Raw genomic sequence first — 18,604 nt, 5'->3', positions numbered from 1 at the left:
TCCTGTCCAGACCTTGTGATCTGTATTAAATGACCTCTTAAATCGCTATGATGGTTCCTTTTAAAGGGTATAGTCCTTTCACAATCAAAGTTTGCGCAACGTCTCTAAATAAGCATCGTGGGGTGGGGAGGGGGAGGGGGGAATTTGAAAGCACTACACGGTACTTCAGTTGCTTGCAACATGCTTCTTCGACTGGAATGACACCTCCTGTTTACGAAGTTGGTGCAGATGGCCTTAACTCCCATTTCAAACTGTTTAGTCACATCTACACGGTCACAGCCACAGCACATACTCATCGATTCGTCAACGTACTATTTACAGTCGAAGAGCTTTTAGAAATAAAAATAGGGTTTCTATGGATGTAGTTAAGAGTCAGGATAAAACAATACCAGTTTTAGACAAATCTTTGGTCTTAAACCTAATCTGAAAGACAGGGAGAGTACTGAAGGTATTTTGAAGAACCAAAGGAACTGGCACATCTGCGTAATATCGTGTAGGGCAGGTACGAGCACGCAGAAGTGCTACAACACGACGTGGAATGGACTCGACTAATGTCTGAAGTAGTGCTTCAGGGAATTAATACCATGAATCCTACAAAGCTGTCCTTAAATCTGTAGGAGTACGAGAGGATGGAGATCTGTTCTGAACAGCACTTTGCAAGGCATCCCAGATATGCTGGGGAGATTGGTGGCCAGCGGAAGCATGTTCCTGGAGCCACTCTTTGGCAACTCTGTAGGTATATGGCGTCACATTGTCCTTAGGAATGCACAAAGGGCATGAATGGATGCAGGTGATCAGACAGGATGCTTACGCACGCGTCACGTGTCGGGATCATATCTAGACCTATCAGGGGTCCCATATCAGTCCTACTGCACACGCCCCACACCATTACGTAGCCTCGAACATCCTGAACAGTCCCCTGCTGATGTGCAGGTTCCTTGGATTCATGAGACTGTTTCCAAACCCATTCCAGTTCATACGCTCGGTACAATTTCAAGCGATACTTATCCCATCACGCAACATGTTTCCAATCATCAACAGACCAATGTCGGTGTTGACGGATCCAGGCGAGGCATCAAGCTTTGTGTCGTACAGTCATGAAAAGTACACTAGTGGGCATTCGGTCTCGAAGGCCCATGTCGATGATGTTTCGTTGAATGGTTCGCACGCTGGTATTTGTTGGCGGCCCAACATTGAAATCTGCAGCAATTTGCGTCAGGGTTACACTACTGTTACGTTCAACGATTATGTTCAGTCGACGTTGGTTCCGTTCTTTCAGGATCTTTTTCCGGCCGCAACGATGTCGGAGATTTGATGTTTTACCGTATTCCTGATATTCATGGTGCACTCCTGAAATGGTCGTACGGGAAATTCCTCAATTCATCGCTACCTCTGGGATGCTATGTTCCATCGCCCGTGTGCCGATATTACACCACGTTCAAATTCACTTATATCTTGATAATCTGCCGTTGTAGCAGAAGTAACCGACCAAACAACTTCACCAGACACTTGTCTTATATAGGCATTTCCGATTATACACTCCTGGAAATGGAAAAAAGAACACATTGACACCGGTGTATCAGACCCACCATACTTGCTCCGGACAGTGCGAGAGGGCTGTACAAGCAATGATCACACGAACGGCACAGCGGACACACCAGGAACCGCGGTGTTGGCCGTCGAATGGCGCTAGCTGCGCAGCATTTGTGCACCGCCGTCGTCAGTGTCAGCCAGTTTGCCGTGGCATACGGAGCTCCAGCGCAGTCTTTAACAGTGGTAGAATGCCGCGACAGCGTGGACGTGAACCGTATGTGCAGTTTACGGACTTTGAGCGAGGGCGTATAGTGGGCATGCGGGAGGCCGGGTGGACGTACCGCCGAATTGCTCAACCCGTGGGGCGTGAGGTCTCCACAGTATATCGATGTTGTCGCCAGTGGTCGGCGGAAGGTGCACGGGCCCGTCGACCTGGGACCGGACCGCAGCGACGCAAGGCCGTAGGGGACCGCACCGCCACTTCCCAGCAAATTAGGGACATTGTTGCTCCTGGGGTATCGGCGAGGACCATTCGCAACCGTCTCCATGAAGCTTGGCTACGGTCCCGCACACCGTTAGGCCGTCTTCCGCTCACGCCCCAACATCGTGCAGCCCACCTCCAGTAGTGTCGCGACAGGCGTGAATGGAGGGACGAATGGAGACATGTCTTCAGCGATGAGAGTCGCTTCTGCCTTGGTGCCACTGAGGGTCGTATGCGTGTTTGGCGCCGTGCAGGTGAGCGCCACAATCAGGGCTGCATACGACCGAGGCACACAGGGCCAACATCCGGCATCATGGTGTGGGGAGCGATCTCCTACACTGGCCGTACACCTCTGGTGATCGTCGAGGGGACACTGAATAGTGCATGGTACATCCAAACCATCATCTAACCCATCGTTCTACCATTCCTAGACCGGCAAGGGAACTTGCTGTTCCAACAGAACAATGCACGTCCGCATGTATCCCGTGCCACCCAACGTGCTCTAGAAGGTGTAAGTCAACTACCCTGGCCAGCAAGATCTCCGGATCTGTCCCCCATTGAGCATGTTTGGGACTGGATGAAGCGTCGTCTCATGTGGTCTGCACGTCCAGCACGAATGCTGGTCCAACTGAGGCGCCAGGTGGAAATGGCATGGCAAGCCGTTCCACAGGACTACATCCAGCATCTCTACGATCGTCTCCATGGGAGAATAGCAGCCTGCATTGCTGCGAAAGGTGGATATACACTGTACTAGTGCCGACATTGCGCATGCTCTGTTGTCTGTGTCTATGTGCCTGTGGTTCTGTCAGTGTGATCATGTGATGTATCTGACCCCAGGAATGTGTCAATAAAGTTTCCCCTTCCTGGGACTATGAATTCACGGTGTTCTTATTTCAATTTCCAGGAGTGTATAAATCACATCAGTTCTTACAAATTTCAAAACTCCGCCATCTCTCTCCCCACATCCACCACTGCTGCCGGCTCACCTCCAACTGTGCAACGCTGTGCGCTGTTAGCATCCAGCTGCCCAACACTACAATGGCGAGTATTACAACAATGCCAACCAGCAACTGACTGCACACAGCCAGTGATTTTTGATACAGAGCGCTTACCAATAAAAAAACCTAAACAGCCTACTTACATAGCCCCCTTGCTCCCCACAAAAAAATTTACAAATTGTTTTGGGCAGTGGCCAATACAGATTTGAAAAATCTTTCATAATTACAATAACAAAGAAATGAAATGCACACACTTATCGATACAATGTTGGTCAAAAGCTAAAATTTTCTCGCAGTCCATAAAGACAGTCCTGATCATTCATCACAGTAAAATAGCAGTGTTTTTGCTAAATGTCTGAGCAGTAAAAGAAAAATCACATGAAAGAAGTGGATTTCCATGCAATCTTGAAGAGGTAGTGTTGTCCTTCCAACGGAAAGACAGTGCTGACTCTTGACATGCTGACAGGTAATGCGCCACAACAGAGCAAACCCACAGCAGAGTCAGTCGAAGTTTTGAAGAATATTGGTAGGTTGGTCATCACAGAGCAGACCCACTGTAGTCCTAGTAGAGATTATGGTATTGGTGGGCCACAAGAGGTGCAGACCCACAGCAGTCCTTGTTGAAATAACGGTATTGGTGAGTTATCAAAGGTGTAGACCTACCGTAGTCCTTGTAGAGATGGCTAGCAGCCAACTGTTGCGACTGTGCAGGTGCACAATCACCATCAAAGACTCTTGAGGACAATATAGCAAGTCCATAAACCACCACTTGTCCACTCACAAAGAATTTATTTGAAATGTCCATAGAACCAGCAATTCTGTTATCCAGTCCCTTGCTGAATTATTAACATATGTGCAAACACTATCAGTCCCTACTTCTCACATATTGTCCATTTACTACGACCAACAGAAAAGTGTGCAGTGAAATGTAACTTACAAATTACTTAATTTGATCAACTGGTGTCAATTACAATTTTATAACATAAGAATACAATAACAAAGGTACAAAATACATCATTAAAGAACATAACAATACAGATAACATTTGTAGTAATACAGGCTTTACAAAGAACCTAAATAACAAATACATCAGTGTTATAAAAATTATGACATAAGTACATACATAAAAGATCAGAATAACTTTTGAAACATCAACTTCACGCATTAGCATTAGAACAAAACAGAATAAATAATGTGCAAACATCTTTACAAGGTAAATAACATGTTATTAATGCAAGTTATATTTCAGGATAACAGTATTCCTCATCATAGTGAATGTAGCTTAGTATTAGAAGAGAAAAAATTCTATGAAACAGTACCCAGAGACAGGAAGAAAATAAATACACAAGGGTACACAAACACATAGTGGGATAACACAAAAGGTAAAGACAGGGTTTGTTTTCAGTGTAACATTTGGTACTGCAGTCCAACACAAAACTTCATTCCATAGATTGTCCCTATTAACTCAACATTTGCTCCAGCCACAAAAAAAAAAAAAAAAAAAAATCCTATCCAAGCTGGCTTTCTGTATTCTGTACACATCTTCTTTCAAAAATAGCCTTCCTCCACTGTACACTACTTTTTTGGCCAAATGATTTTATTATAGCTTCTCAATGCATTTCTTGCAATTCATCGCAACTCATTCTCTTTTATAGCCTACCCCATCTTAAGCTAACTTAAATCTACTGAGCTCAGATGCTAAACCAAGGGACCAGGCAATGCAGCAGCACAAAACAACTAATACAAACAGCAATGAAAAAAATGGAAGTTGTCAAAGCAAGCAGCAATATTAAAACTAATATAAAGCAATAAAAAATGGAAGTTGTCAAAGGAAGCAGCAATATTACAACAAATATATCGCAATGCACAGAAAACAAGAAAAATAAATCCGTAGTAAAACTGGCTTAACAGAGTAATACAAAGTCAAATTCATTAACACTATGCCTGGGAAACAGCAGCAGCAAATGCAATAACTTAAATCTAAACATGACAAAGCTCAAGCAGAAAAAATATTACAGTAAAGACAACAATGCATATAAGGGAAATGTCTATTCACATCTTAACGTCTATATAATTAAAGTGGTGCACCACAACTTATTCTACGAAATAAATTACCAAGTACTTGAAAAGAAAATTATGTATGCAGTTCCTGTGAAGGGAAATGTCATTTTGTGCTCCCTCATTTTTTTGGAAGTATATCACATTATTATTATATATTGGATCTTAATAGTCGTAATATATATATCACTTCATGGCATTCATTCTTACAAATTTCAAAACTCTGCCATCTCTCTCCCCACATCCACCACTGCTGGCGGCCCACCTCCAACTGCGCAACGCTACGCGCGGTTAACAGCCAACTGCCCAACACTACAATGGCAGACAACAATGTAAACGAGCCATGGACTGCACACAGCACAACCAGTGATTTTTCATACAGAGCGCTATGTGGCGTTACCAATAAAAAAACGTAAACAGCCTAGTTGCACACATCATACATACACGGACTTAACACTTAATAGAAAAATCTTTATTTTATTTATTTATTTATTTATTTATTTATTTTTTTGGTCATCAGTCTACTGACTGGTTTGATGCGGCCCGCCACGAATGCCTTTCCTGTGCTAACCTCTTTATCTCAGACTAGCACTTGCAATCTACGTCCTCAATTATTTACTTGACGTATTTCAATCTCTGTCTTCCTCTACAGTTTTTGCCTTCTACAGCTCCCTCTAGTAGTATGGAAGTCATTCCCTCATGTCTTAGCAGATGTCCTATCATCCTGTCGCTTCTCCTTATCAGTGTTTTCCACATATTCCTTTCCTCTCCAATTCTGCGTAGAACCTCCTCATTCCTGACCTTATCAGTCCACCTAATTTTCAACATTCGTGTATAGCACCACCTCTCAAATGCTTCGATTCTCTTCTGTCCCGGTTTTCCCACAGTCCATGTTTCACTATCATACAATGCTGTACTCCAGACGTACATCCTCAGAAATTTCTTCCTCAAATTAAGGCCGGTATTTGTTATTAGTAGAATTCTCTTGGCCAGAAGTGCCTTTTTTGCCATAGCGAGTCTGCTTTTGATGTCTTCCTTGCTCCGTCCGTCATTGGTTATTTTACTGCCTAGGTAGCAGAATTTCTTAACTTCACTGACTTATTCGCTATTCGCTATTACTAGCTGAAACTTGTTACAGAACTCAATTAGTCTTTATCTTTTTTCATTCCTTGTCCCAAGCCCATATTCTTCTGTAACCTTTTCTTCTACTCCTTCCCCTACAACTGCATTCCAGTCGCCCATGACTACTAGATTTTCGTCCCCCTTTACATATTGCATTACAATTTCAATATCCTCATACACTCTCTCTATCTGTTCATCTTCAGCTTGTGACGTCGGCATGTATACCTGAACTATCGTTGTCAATGTTGGTCTGCTGACGATTCTGATTAGAACAACCCGGTCACTGAAGTGTTCACAGTAACACACCCTCTGCCTTACCTTCCTATTCGTAACGAATGCTACAACTGTTATACCATTTTATGCTGCTGTTGATATTACCCGATACTCATCTGACCAGAAATCCTTGTCTTCCTTCCACTTCACTTCGCTGACCCCTACTATATCTAGATTGAGCCTTTGCATTTCACTTTTCAGATTTTCTAGTTTCCCTACCACGTTCAAGCTTCTGACATTCCACGCCCCGACTCGTAGAACATTATCCTTTCGTTGATTATTCAATCTTTTTATCATGGTAACCTCCCCCTTGGCAGTCCCCTCCCGGAGATCCGAATGGGGGACTATTCCGGAATCTTTTGCCAATGGAGAGATCAGCATGACACTTCAACTACAGGCCACATGTCCTGTAGATACACATTACGTGTCTTTAATGCAGTGGTTTCCATTGCCTTCTGCAGCCTCATGTCGTTGATCATTGCTGATTCTTCCACCTTTAGGGGCAATTTCCCACCCCTAGGACAAAAGAGTGCCCTGAACCTCTATCCGCTCCTCCGCCCTCTTTGACAAGGCCTTTGGCAGAATGAGGCTGACTTCTTGTGCCGGAAGCCAATGCTGATTATTTATCAAAACTTTGGCAGTGGTGGGGATCGAACCGGGTCCGAAAACGTTTTGATTATGAATCAAAGACGCTACCCCTAGACCACGGGTTGGATCGTCAGTATTAACCGACAGAATTTTCTCATGCTGAGAAATTAGAAGGAGCGATCTGCGTTACCTGTTAAAAACTTCCTAAAGCCAAGACCGCATTAGATATTAATTTACTCACAAACAACCGGGTTCGAAAAACCTTGCTGCTCTGTAGCAGTCTGGCAACGATTCTGGAAATGTGTATACAGAGGCCTCAACTTCTGAAAAATGTGGTATGTATCAAGGTAAGGATGGAAAACAAATTATTGACATATAAAGTCCCACCAGCAAAAGGTGCTCGTAAGAATATTGTGACGTAGCTTTCCAAGTATGAAAGGGGATAAAAAATTTCGAAAACTGTTATGGATATCTGGAGACTTCTTTATCCAGTCGCTGTAATTGACCGAACAGTAGACATTCACATACCAAATACCCCACAGTGTGGCAGCAGCACTGCGCTCACAGGGATATTTTGAAGAACTATTATGGTACTAAAGCAATTCTATTATTAAATTGAACAAACAGGAGTTCCATACTCTTGTTCATGCTGTGCGCGTTAATGTCAAGTATACGAACCCGAGGAATCGAGCATCAATTAGAGAAATACTGATGAGTTAGTCTCTGCATGAGGAGTTGAAGCACTGACAATAATAGTAAGTGCGTTGTTGGAATCATTCTGTGGTGTACGTTGCAAATTCAGGCAGTGCATTCCAAAAAAGCTGGCAAAATATGATGTAAAAGGTTATCTACTCTACGATTCCTGAACCGTTTACACGCCAAATACTGATGTATACACAGTAAAGCAACTCGCTAGTGCATGTTAGTACCCAGTGATGCAGGACGTACGCTGGGTTACGACTAATTTTACCCACTACCAACGCAGGCGGGAACTTGACGGTGGACAACTGTTTTACATTTATTCCATTTGCTTTCAAACCGTATAATAATCTACGACTAATACTGGTAGGTATTCTGCGGAGGAATACAGACACATTTCACCAGAACTGCTGAAAATATTTGGAAGGCCATTAAATAAATCGTTTTCGCATTGGGAGAGAAACCAGGTCACAATTGCACCCTTAGTTCACATATTAAAAACAAATAAAGGATATAATAATGGTATATACTATGCATAGAGACGCTGACAATGGCGTAGCGAATACACCTAAAGTGATTATAGTTTACGATCTCACAAAACGACGAGTATTTGTTGTCAGTCGTCTGCAGTTCGAACGTTCCGTTTCAAAGATAAGCAACTGATAGATTCTTACGCTGTTGTTTAGCTTGCTTAACATTGGAGTAATACATACTCAGTACATAAGATGAAAATAAATTATTTCACACCGGGAATACAATTCGTTACACAACTCTGTGTTGTGCTTACAGAAGAACATATGATCGAACTTATATCAATTCCTATAATATCACACAACTTTAAGCAGAAAGTAAAAGAGTCGACAACCTACCACAGCAGAGCAACAAGTGAACCATGAGAAAAATTAAGATGTCACTACCTGCCTAAAAGGAAAAAGCGGATGCACCTTGTCACTGCCACCTTTCTCCCAGTACTATGTGCAGAGAACTTACAGCAACGATGTCTCTTAGCTCATATTCGTATGTATCAACGTCGCAATATACTGGATCTGAGTACGATTAGTAAAATGGATGCGAAGCTGATCATTGTTGTCCACTAACTTTGTTTATTTGTTTTATAGAAGTCATGAATGTAAAGATAAACTGTTTAACCGTAGCATTTTGAATTATTCCTAAAAGTTAAGAAAGATATATGTTTCATTTCATGTTTAAACGTATTTATAATGTGTATATAACAATAAGAAAGCAATATATTTTTAAATGGAACCTACAGTTGATAACACGTAAATCTTATCTTTATTATAAACAGTCTAACATGTTTATTATTACGTGACAAGAATAGATCGCTGGTTGAGTAATAAATGAGGCTAATAACTGCATGACGACATATTGGAAGATAGGAAATGTTCTGTGTGTAATATGCTGTATTCAATAGAAGTGTATACGTGGAGGACCCACCGTTCTGACACTGGAATAATAGACTTTAATTAAAATTTTCTGTAATGCAGGTAATGAATTAGTTACCTGACTACCTAACTAACGTGTGACGATAATTGTAACTTTCGCTCAATTTTTACTGGTTGTCATTACGCGGATGAATATGGATTTCTAGTTGGACTTTTCTGTGATTTATTACTCAATTTGGTATTCACCTACCGTAACCATTTATCCCGTTTGTTTCAAAATCCGTCATTGTTGCCACAAAACCCTCCTCAACGCTCCGCTGACCTACTTAAACCAGTCAGACGTCTGAAACAAACCTGCTCTGCCCGCTAGCCGCAGTAGGTGTGACAGCTCTGCCCTCTGAAAGAACTTCTGTTCTCTTTACGAAACACGCCTTGGTACCTCTGCAAAGGGCGTCATTTTACTATGTCGTTTGTCATATAATATCTAATAGATACACCAGCTGCGACATAGTCGCGTGTATTAACAGTGATCCAATATTGTCAAATGTTTTTTATTCCAGTTTTTGATCACAATATCAGTTCTTTTGACGACAACCAGTTTGAGTCAGTAATGACCATCCTCAGATCTACAACATAAAATTATATACACCTAGTGAGCAGTGTGTCTTTCAACCCATTACAGAATTACGTATCACAATATACTATCATACACTATCATAATGACGATACCATTACTGCCTTATCACTTTAGGACATGGTGTATAAAAGGTACGTTTTACCGTATTTAATCTGTACATTTCCCTGGTTGTATGCTAGTATATTGTGATATGTAATGCTGCATTGTTTTGAAAGACACACTGCTCACTAGATGTATACAGGGTGATTCAAAAATGCATGTAAATATTTTAAGGGTGTATTTGTGAGGTAAATATAAGACAAAAATGTTCTATACAATTTTTGCTATACTTGGATTATTACAGAGTTATGAAGAAAACATGATAATACATTCAATACAACGTAAAGTATTTACTTCCCAGAGTTCACAGTTTAATTACAGTGCATTTGGACTAGAAACGCAAACTGGTAAATAAACGTGACGTAACAAACTGAAACAATTCCTCGCGAATACTGTTGATTGAACTAAATCAATGCAAAATAACTAAGGAAAATACGTGAAGAATTTACAGACTGTACTGTACTGTATTTGCACAAATCTTAATGAAATGCATGTTCAAAATGCTGTCCCTGAACTTGCAGACAGACCCGTGCTCGTCGCTGCAATGATCTCTGCACATTACACAGTCTGTTCAACTCTCCACGAATAATTTCACAACCACCTTCAATTCTTTGTTGTAGCACTTCTCTGTTCGGTACTGCAGAAGAATACACCAATGTCTTTAGTCGGCCCCATAAATAAAAGTCTAAAGGGTTCAGGTCAGGTAATCTGGCTGGCCAAGCAATTGGTCCTCCGCGACCTATCCATTGATGTGGATACGCATCATTGAGGTACGCCCTTACGTTGCGGCTGTAATGGGCAGGAGCACCGTCGTGCATAAACCACAAGGTGGCTCGTGTTGCAAGAGGGACATCCTGTAACAATCCAGGCAATTCCCCCTCCAAAAATTCGCGGTAAGTGTGCCCAGTCAGCCTTGGAGGTAGAACATGAGGTCCGAGTAAGTCATTCCCCACAATACCACATCAAATGTTTATGGAGAATTGATGTTGATATCCACGCACAATTCTCGCGCCAGGATTCTCGACTGCCCACTGGTGCATATTATGCGAATTGATTACACCCGCACGAGTAAACGTGGCCTCATCTGTGAATAATATCCGCCGAATGAACATTGGATCATTCAAATGACGCTCTTGTAACCACTGGCAGAATTGCTGACGGCGAGGATAGTCTGCAGGTGTCAATTCGTGCACTTTGTGCAGGTGAAATGGATGCAACTGTTGTCTCCGAAGCAGCCGCCATACAGTAGATTGTGGAAGTCGTACAGCTGCACTAATTTGTCTCGTACTGATGGCTGGATCTTGGTCTACCAGGTCCAAAACATGTTCCTCGACGTTCACTGCATGCTCAAGTGGTCGACCTGAATGTGGCCCAGGACGAATGCCATACTCCCGCATACGTCTGTCCACAGATACAAACGTCTGATGACTTGGTAACCGTCGTCTTGGAAACAGCTCACTGTACCTTCGTCTTGCTGCAAGTGCGTTTCCATCGGCTGCACCATACACAAGGTGCATATCAGCATACTCACTGTTTGAGTACATCATGTGCACGAAACCTGTAGCCTTCCGACGATGAATGAACGACAGGAAGTACGTTTCCGTTACCAACAACATCAGCGCCATCTTCTGTACAGTAGGAGTAAACAGCAATTGCAAACACAAACAAACACTATTCATGCAGCTTCGAATCAACTGTTGGGAGATACGTATGTGCATTACGTACCAGAATATGGCATCCTGCTGCTTGCACTGACGTCGTTTTGATATGGACATGACTTTCGTATTTTAACGATAACTCTGGAATTAAACGTTTATGGAAAAACATTTATAGAACATTTTTGTCTTATATTTACCTCACAAATACACCCTTAAAATATTTACATGCATTTCTGAATCACCCTGTATAATTTTATATTGTAGATCTGAGGATGGTTACTACTGCCTGAAACTGGTCATCGTCAAAAGATTTGATACTGTGATCAAAGACTGGAATAAAAAGCGTCTAATAGATACCTCTTAATTCAGCCACCCAGTAACTTTAAGAAATCCTTGCAATTTCAGCATATTAGTTCTTCTGTGGCTAAACCTAAATATTCTGTTCATAAGGAGATGAAACACGTACCTACTAAAAACGAAACTTATTTTGTTATAACTCTGAAATTGCAAAAACGGAAATTTAATCCACTAGTAAAGAAGTGCTACAAACTCCATTTCGGGTGTAAGTTTGACGATCAAGATAGGAACTGAGCCTCCCTGCGTATGTTCGTCATTATGTACGAAGTTAGCGTAAAGCATCACATTGCATGTCATTGCTGTTCCAATGATTTGGAGGGATCCAATGGACTACTAAATAAACCTGTGTTTGACGGACATAGATGAATCACCTTTAAAACAATAAAAACTTACAATGTTCTTCTTGATCATCTGATATAAGGCATCCTGAGAATGTGACAATGTTTGAACATGAAACTAGTAACGATTATGCACAAGACAGCGAAAGAGATGCTCATACAATTCGTCAGTGCCACTGCATATCAAGTGGGCCACAGTTTCGTTCTAAAACGGATCTTTTGTTCGTGATTTGTCGGAGCAACAGGCTGCGACTTAATTTCGAAATTAAAGTTTTGGAAACTTCTTCATAGTAGGAGAATGACTGTTAATAGTGATCCCGACGCTGTTATTTCCGAAAACTTCTCCAAGGAATGTTACAGATTTTAGTAATTATTTCGATGCCGTGACGGAGACACTTGGCCAGTATTTCAGTGTATGATCTTGATAAAAGATACCACCCAGGTCGGTGTTAAATCAGTGCTTCTCTACATTGTGAACAAATATTTTGTTAGAATTCCTGATGCAGTTATTCTCCAAAAGACAGGTGAAAACATGAAACGGCTACTCACACTTATTCAATATCAAATATACAAATGGCTTAAATGTGGAAATCTCAAGGTAACTGCGGGTCTTCTCAGCATGCAGTTCGAATATACGAAGTACAACTTTTGAATGAGACAACCTCTGTTATGTGAAAAAATGGCATTCTAGGAATGAACTACTGCCTAGAGAGAAGAACGTGTCAACAAGTCTCTTTACAACCTCGGTCAAGGTATCTGTCTCCTCTGCTTATCAAACTTAGTCTGGTAAAAAATTTTGTCAGTCATTAACAAGACTTTCCATGAACACGTGCACTTGCGCACCGTTTTCTAAATTTCTGTGAAGCAAAAATAAAGAAAGGAATATTTGTAAGAACACAGACAGATTAGTATTGTCTGATGAACATTCCGTTTATATATTGAGTGATGTTGAAAGAATGGTATGACTGTCTTGTGCAAGTGGCAGCAGGAAATGTACCACAGGGCACATAATCGTCGCGATATTGTGATAGATGCACTCTGATTAAAAATAACATGTCGCATAAATAACATTTCTAGAATGACCATTGTCGTCTTCATGAGTAAATTTGGCGCCGTTAACAACGAACACGAAGAACGGTGCCTCTCAGTTTAGGACAGTGGGACACAGCAAAGCTGTGCGGCTATCGCAGTTCGATACGAAGAGCATTTCTTGATGCCAAGTATTGCAGGAAACGGGCAATGACAGCTGTAAGGTGATTCCTTACTTTTGATTACTTCTACGTTACTCAGTTGCCTGGTAATTGCGTATAATGACAGATATTTTTAGCTGGATCCATTCGGAATTAATGTGGTGAGATCGTGACAATTTGCTAGATACTTGTACCGAGTGATACTGAAAGCATTTATGAAAAATGAGGCTGGTACAAATATTCCGAAGGTAATATGGATTCACAAGCAGATTATCTTACAGCAGAGTGTATATTCCAGAAAAAGATTTTCCCTCTGCAGCGGAGTGTGCGCTGATATAAAACTTCCTGGCAGATTAAAACTGTGTGCCCGACCGAGACTCGAACTCGGGACCTTTGCCTTTCGTGGGCAAGTGCTCAGATGGTACAGCACTTGCCCGCGTAAGGAAAATGTCCCGCGTTCGAGTCTCGATCGGGCACACAGTTTTAATCTGCCAGGAAGTTTCAGGGTGTATATTGTTCTTTTACCTGTGTAATCGGAAGGCGACCACATCAGTATTTGCATTAATTTATTTGTGTCGTTTTTACATACAGTGTAGTTGTTGTTGTTGTTGTCTTCAGTCCTGAGACTGGTTTGATGCAGCTCTCCATGCTACTCTATCCTGTGCAAGCTGCTTCATCTCCCAGTACCTACTGCAACCCACATCCTTCTGAATCTGCTTAGTGTACTCATCTCTCGGTCTCCGTCTACGATTTTTACCCTCCACGCTGCCCTCCAATGCTAAATTTGTGACCCCTTGATGCCTCAAAACATGTCCTACCAACCGATCCCTTCTTCTAGTCAAGTTGTGCCACAAACTTCTCTCCAATCCTATTCAATACCTCCTCATTAGTTATGTGATCTACCCATTTAATCTTCAGCATTCTTCTGTAGCACCACATTTCGAAAGGTTCTATTCTCTTCTTGTCCAAACTAGTTATCGTCCATGTTTCACTTCCATACATGGCTACACTCCAAACAAATACTTTCAGAAACGACTTCCTGATACATAGATCTATATTCGATGTTAACAAATTTCTCTTCTTCAGAAACGCTTTCCTTGCCATTGCCAGTCTACATTTTATATCCTCCCTACTTCGACCATTATCAGTTATTTTACTTCCTAAATAGCAAAACTCCTTCACTACTTTAAGTGTCTCATTTCCTAATCTAATTCCCTCAGCAACACCCGATTTAATTTGACTACATTCCATTATCCTAGTTTTGCTTTTGTTGATGTTCATCTTATATCCTCTTTTCAAGACACCGTCCATTCCGTTCAACTGCTCTTCCAAATCCTTCGCCGTCTCTGACAGAATTACAATGTCATCGGCGAACCTCAAAGTTTTTACTTCTTCTCCATGAATTTTAATACCTCCTCCAAATTTTTCTTTTGTTTCCTTTACTGCTTGCTCAATATACAGATTGAATAACATCGGGGAGAGGCTACAACCCTGTCTCACTCCTTTCCCAACCACTGCTTCCCTTTCATGCCCCTCGACTTTAATAACTGCCATCTGGTTTCTGTACAAATTGTAAATAGCCTTTCGCTCCCTGTATTTTACCCCTGCCACCTTTAGAATTTGAAAGAGAGTATTCCAGTCAACATTGTCAAAAGCTTTCTCTAAGTCTACAAATGCTTGAAACGTAGCTTTGCCTTTTGTTAATCGTTCTTCTAAGATAAGTCGTAAGGTCAGTATTGCCTCCCGTGTTCCAACATTTCGACGGAATCCAAACTGATCCTCCCCGAGGTCTGCATCTACCAGTTTTTCCATTCGTCTGTAAAGAATTCGCGTTAGTATTTTGCAGCCGTGGCTTATTAAACTGATAGTTCGGTAATTTTCACATCTGTCAGCACCTGCTATTTTTGGGATTGGAATTATTATATTCTTCTTCAAGTCTGAGGGTATTTCGCCTGTCTCATACATCTTGCTCACTAGCTGGTAGAGTCTTGTCAGGACTGGATCTCCCAAGGCCGTCAGTAGTTCTAATGGAATGTTGTCTACTCCGGGGGCCTTGTTTCGACTCAGGTTATTCAGTGCTCTGTCAAACTCTTCACGCAGTATCGTACCTCCCATTTCGTCTTCATCTACATCTTCTTCCATTTCCATAATATTGTCCTCAAGTACATCGCCCTTGTATAAACCTTCTATATACTCCTTCCACCTTTGTGCCTTCCCTTCTTTGCTTAGAACTGGGCTGCCATCTGAGCTCTTGATATTCATACACATGGTTCTCTACTCTCCAAAGGTCTCTTTAATTTCTGTAGGCAGTATCTATCTTACCCCTAGTGAGATAAGCTTCTACATCCTTACATTTGTCCTCTAGCCATCCCTGTTTAGCCATTTTGCACTTCCTGTCGATCTAATTTTTGAGACGTTTGTATTCCTTTTTGCCTGCTTCATTTACTGCATTTTTATATTTTCTCCTTTCATCAATTAAATTCAATATTTCTTCTGTTACCCAAGGATTTCTAGCAGCCCTCGTCTTTGTACCTACTTTATCCTCTGCTGCCTTCACTACTTCATCCCTCAGAGCTACCCATTCTTCTTCTACTGTATTTCTTTCCCCTATTCCTGTCAATTGTTCCCTTATGCTCTCCCTGAAACTCTGTACAACCTCTGGTTCTTTCAGTTTATCCAGGTCCCATCTCCTTAATTTCCCACATTTTTGCAGTTTCTTCAGTTTTAATCTAGAGGTCATAACCAATAGATTGTGGTCAGAGTCCACATCTGCCCCTGGAAATGTCTTACAACTTAAAACCTGGTTCCTAAATCTCTGTCTTACCATTATATAATCTATCTGATACCTTTTAGTATCTCCAGGGTTCTTCCACGTATACAACCTTCTTTCATGATTCTTAAACCAAGTGTTAGCTATGATTAAGTTGTGCTCTGTGCAAAATTCTACTAGGCGGCTTCCTCTTTCATTTCTTAGCCCCAATCCATACTCACCTACTATGTTTCCTTCTCTCTCTTTTCCTACACTCGAATTCCAGTCACCCATTACTATTAAATTTTCGTCTCCCTTCACTATCTGAATAATTTCTTTTATTTCATCGTACATTTCTTCAATTTCTTCATCATCTGCAGAGCTAGTTGGCATGTAAACTTGTACTACTGTAGTAGGTGTGGGCTTCGTATCTATCTTGGCCACAATAATGCGTTCACTATGCTGTTTGCAGTAGCTTACCCGCATTCCTATTTTCCTATTCATTATTAAACCTACTCCTGCATTACCCCTATTTGATCTTGTGTTTATAACCCTGCAGTCACCTGACCAGAAGTCCTGTTCCTCCTGGCACCGAACTTCACTAATTCCCACTATATCTAACTTCAACCTATCCATTCCCCTTTTTAAATTTTCTAACTTACCTGCCCGATTAAGGGATCTGACATTCCACGCTCCGATCCGTAGAACGCCAGTTTTCTTTCTCCTGATAACGACATCCTCCTGAGTAGTCCCCGCCCGGAGATCCGAATGGGGGACTATTTTACCTCCGGAATATTTTACCCAAGAGGATGCCATCATCATTTAATCATACAGTAAAGCTGCATGTCCTCGGGAAAAATTACGGCTGTAGTTTCCCCTTGCTTTCAGCCGTTCGCAGTACCAGCACAGCAAGGCCGTTTTGGTTAATGTTGCAAGGCCAGATCAGTCAATCATCCAGACTGTTGCCCCTGCAACTACTGAAAAGGCCGCTGCCCCTCTTCAGGAACCACACGTTTGTCTGGCCTCTCAACAGATACCCCTCCGTTGTGGTTGCACCTACGGTACGGCCATCTGTATCGCTGAGGCACGCAAGCCTCCCCACCAACGGCAAGGTCCATGGTTCATGGGGGGACATGTAGTATTGTTTGTAAAATGTTGTTACTCGCATCGGCGCTGGCGACGAACATTTACTGCATGGTTTCGGCTGTCTGCCAGGCCACCACATGTCCCTCCCCTCACCTTCCCTCCGCTTTGTTCCCCGAGAATAATATAATATCACTTATAACTATACAGGTAAATTCAACAACGTTTTGAAGAGACTTGAGTAAACAGTTAAATAAAAGGACAAGTGGTTCACATCAATAGGTGCCAGGACCACAAACCAGCGGCCATAAACTTAACAGATTACCTACTTATTACAAAGTTATAATAAATTAATAATCAGCCCACATTCACATGTATGTAAGAGATTTCAGATTCATTTATTTCTCTTCTTGCATACGGACGCAATTAAATAAATGTTTCATGTTATAATGGCGCAACACAAACCAAATTTACGCAGTACCTGGAACTGCATATTAGATTTAGGTAACAGTAATTCATTGAGAATTTCAAAGGTCCACCAAGTTTAAACACTCTGTGGTTAATATTTTAAAAACACTTAAATGGCTTAAAATTAACACCACTAGCGTTTACTTATTACGACTGCTCCAAGAACCTTAAACTTCCATTCTACCAGTAGGTAAGGGCCGATACTGACCATGATCAAATGTGCTGTGAAGTACAACTGCAATACCTCCAACAATCTCGTTATTCACGCATGCTGAAGCTAAGGTGAAATCAATACGGTGCCGTAAGCCCCGCAGAATAGTATCTTTTTTGCAACGTTGTCCCAGATAAGCAGACTCCGATGTTTACCACCGTATAACGGCGCAGACTCCACACATGACCGAACCAACAGCCGTGGCCACTACAACAGGTTCACGTTAACTTTAATGGCACTGTTGATCACATATCCCATCGCACACAGCGTTGCCTACTGTGGGTACCGCCAGACACGAGTACTCCGCCAGAAAAATCACTTTCTCGATTACGCCCTCACATTAATACTGTCTTTATTATCAGGATTTATTTAGATAATATGGTTCCGTATACGTTTCTTGGTTTTAATATGCTGCAGCCACGAAATGACAGAGGAAATCTTTTCTACTGCCTTATACAGACCCACAAAACGAGGGAGAATCTTCTGCGTAATCCCATCACTGCCCTTGCTTTGAGCCCTGTGGTAACTACCTGGCCAGTCTCTGATGCTCTTGAGCAATGTTACGACGGGCCCAGCTCCACTTGACCTTAATATCGGAATGGTCTATCCTCTGTGGGACGAGGTCACAGATCACCAGTCAAAAGCTTTGAAATGGGGAG

Source organism: Schistocerca gregaria, chromosome 1 (assembly GCF_023897955.1).
Source record: "Schistocerca gregaria isolate iqSchGreg1 chromosome 1, iqSchGreg1.2, whole genome shotgun sequence".
NCBI lineage: Eukaryota > Metazoa > Arthropoda > Insecta > Orthoptera > Acrididae > Schistocerca > Schistocerca gregaria.
The sequence above is the reverse complement of the archived record's forward strand: the minus strand, read 5'-3'. Positions refer to the sequence as shown.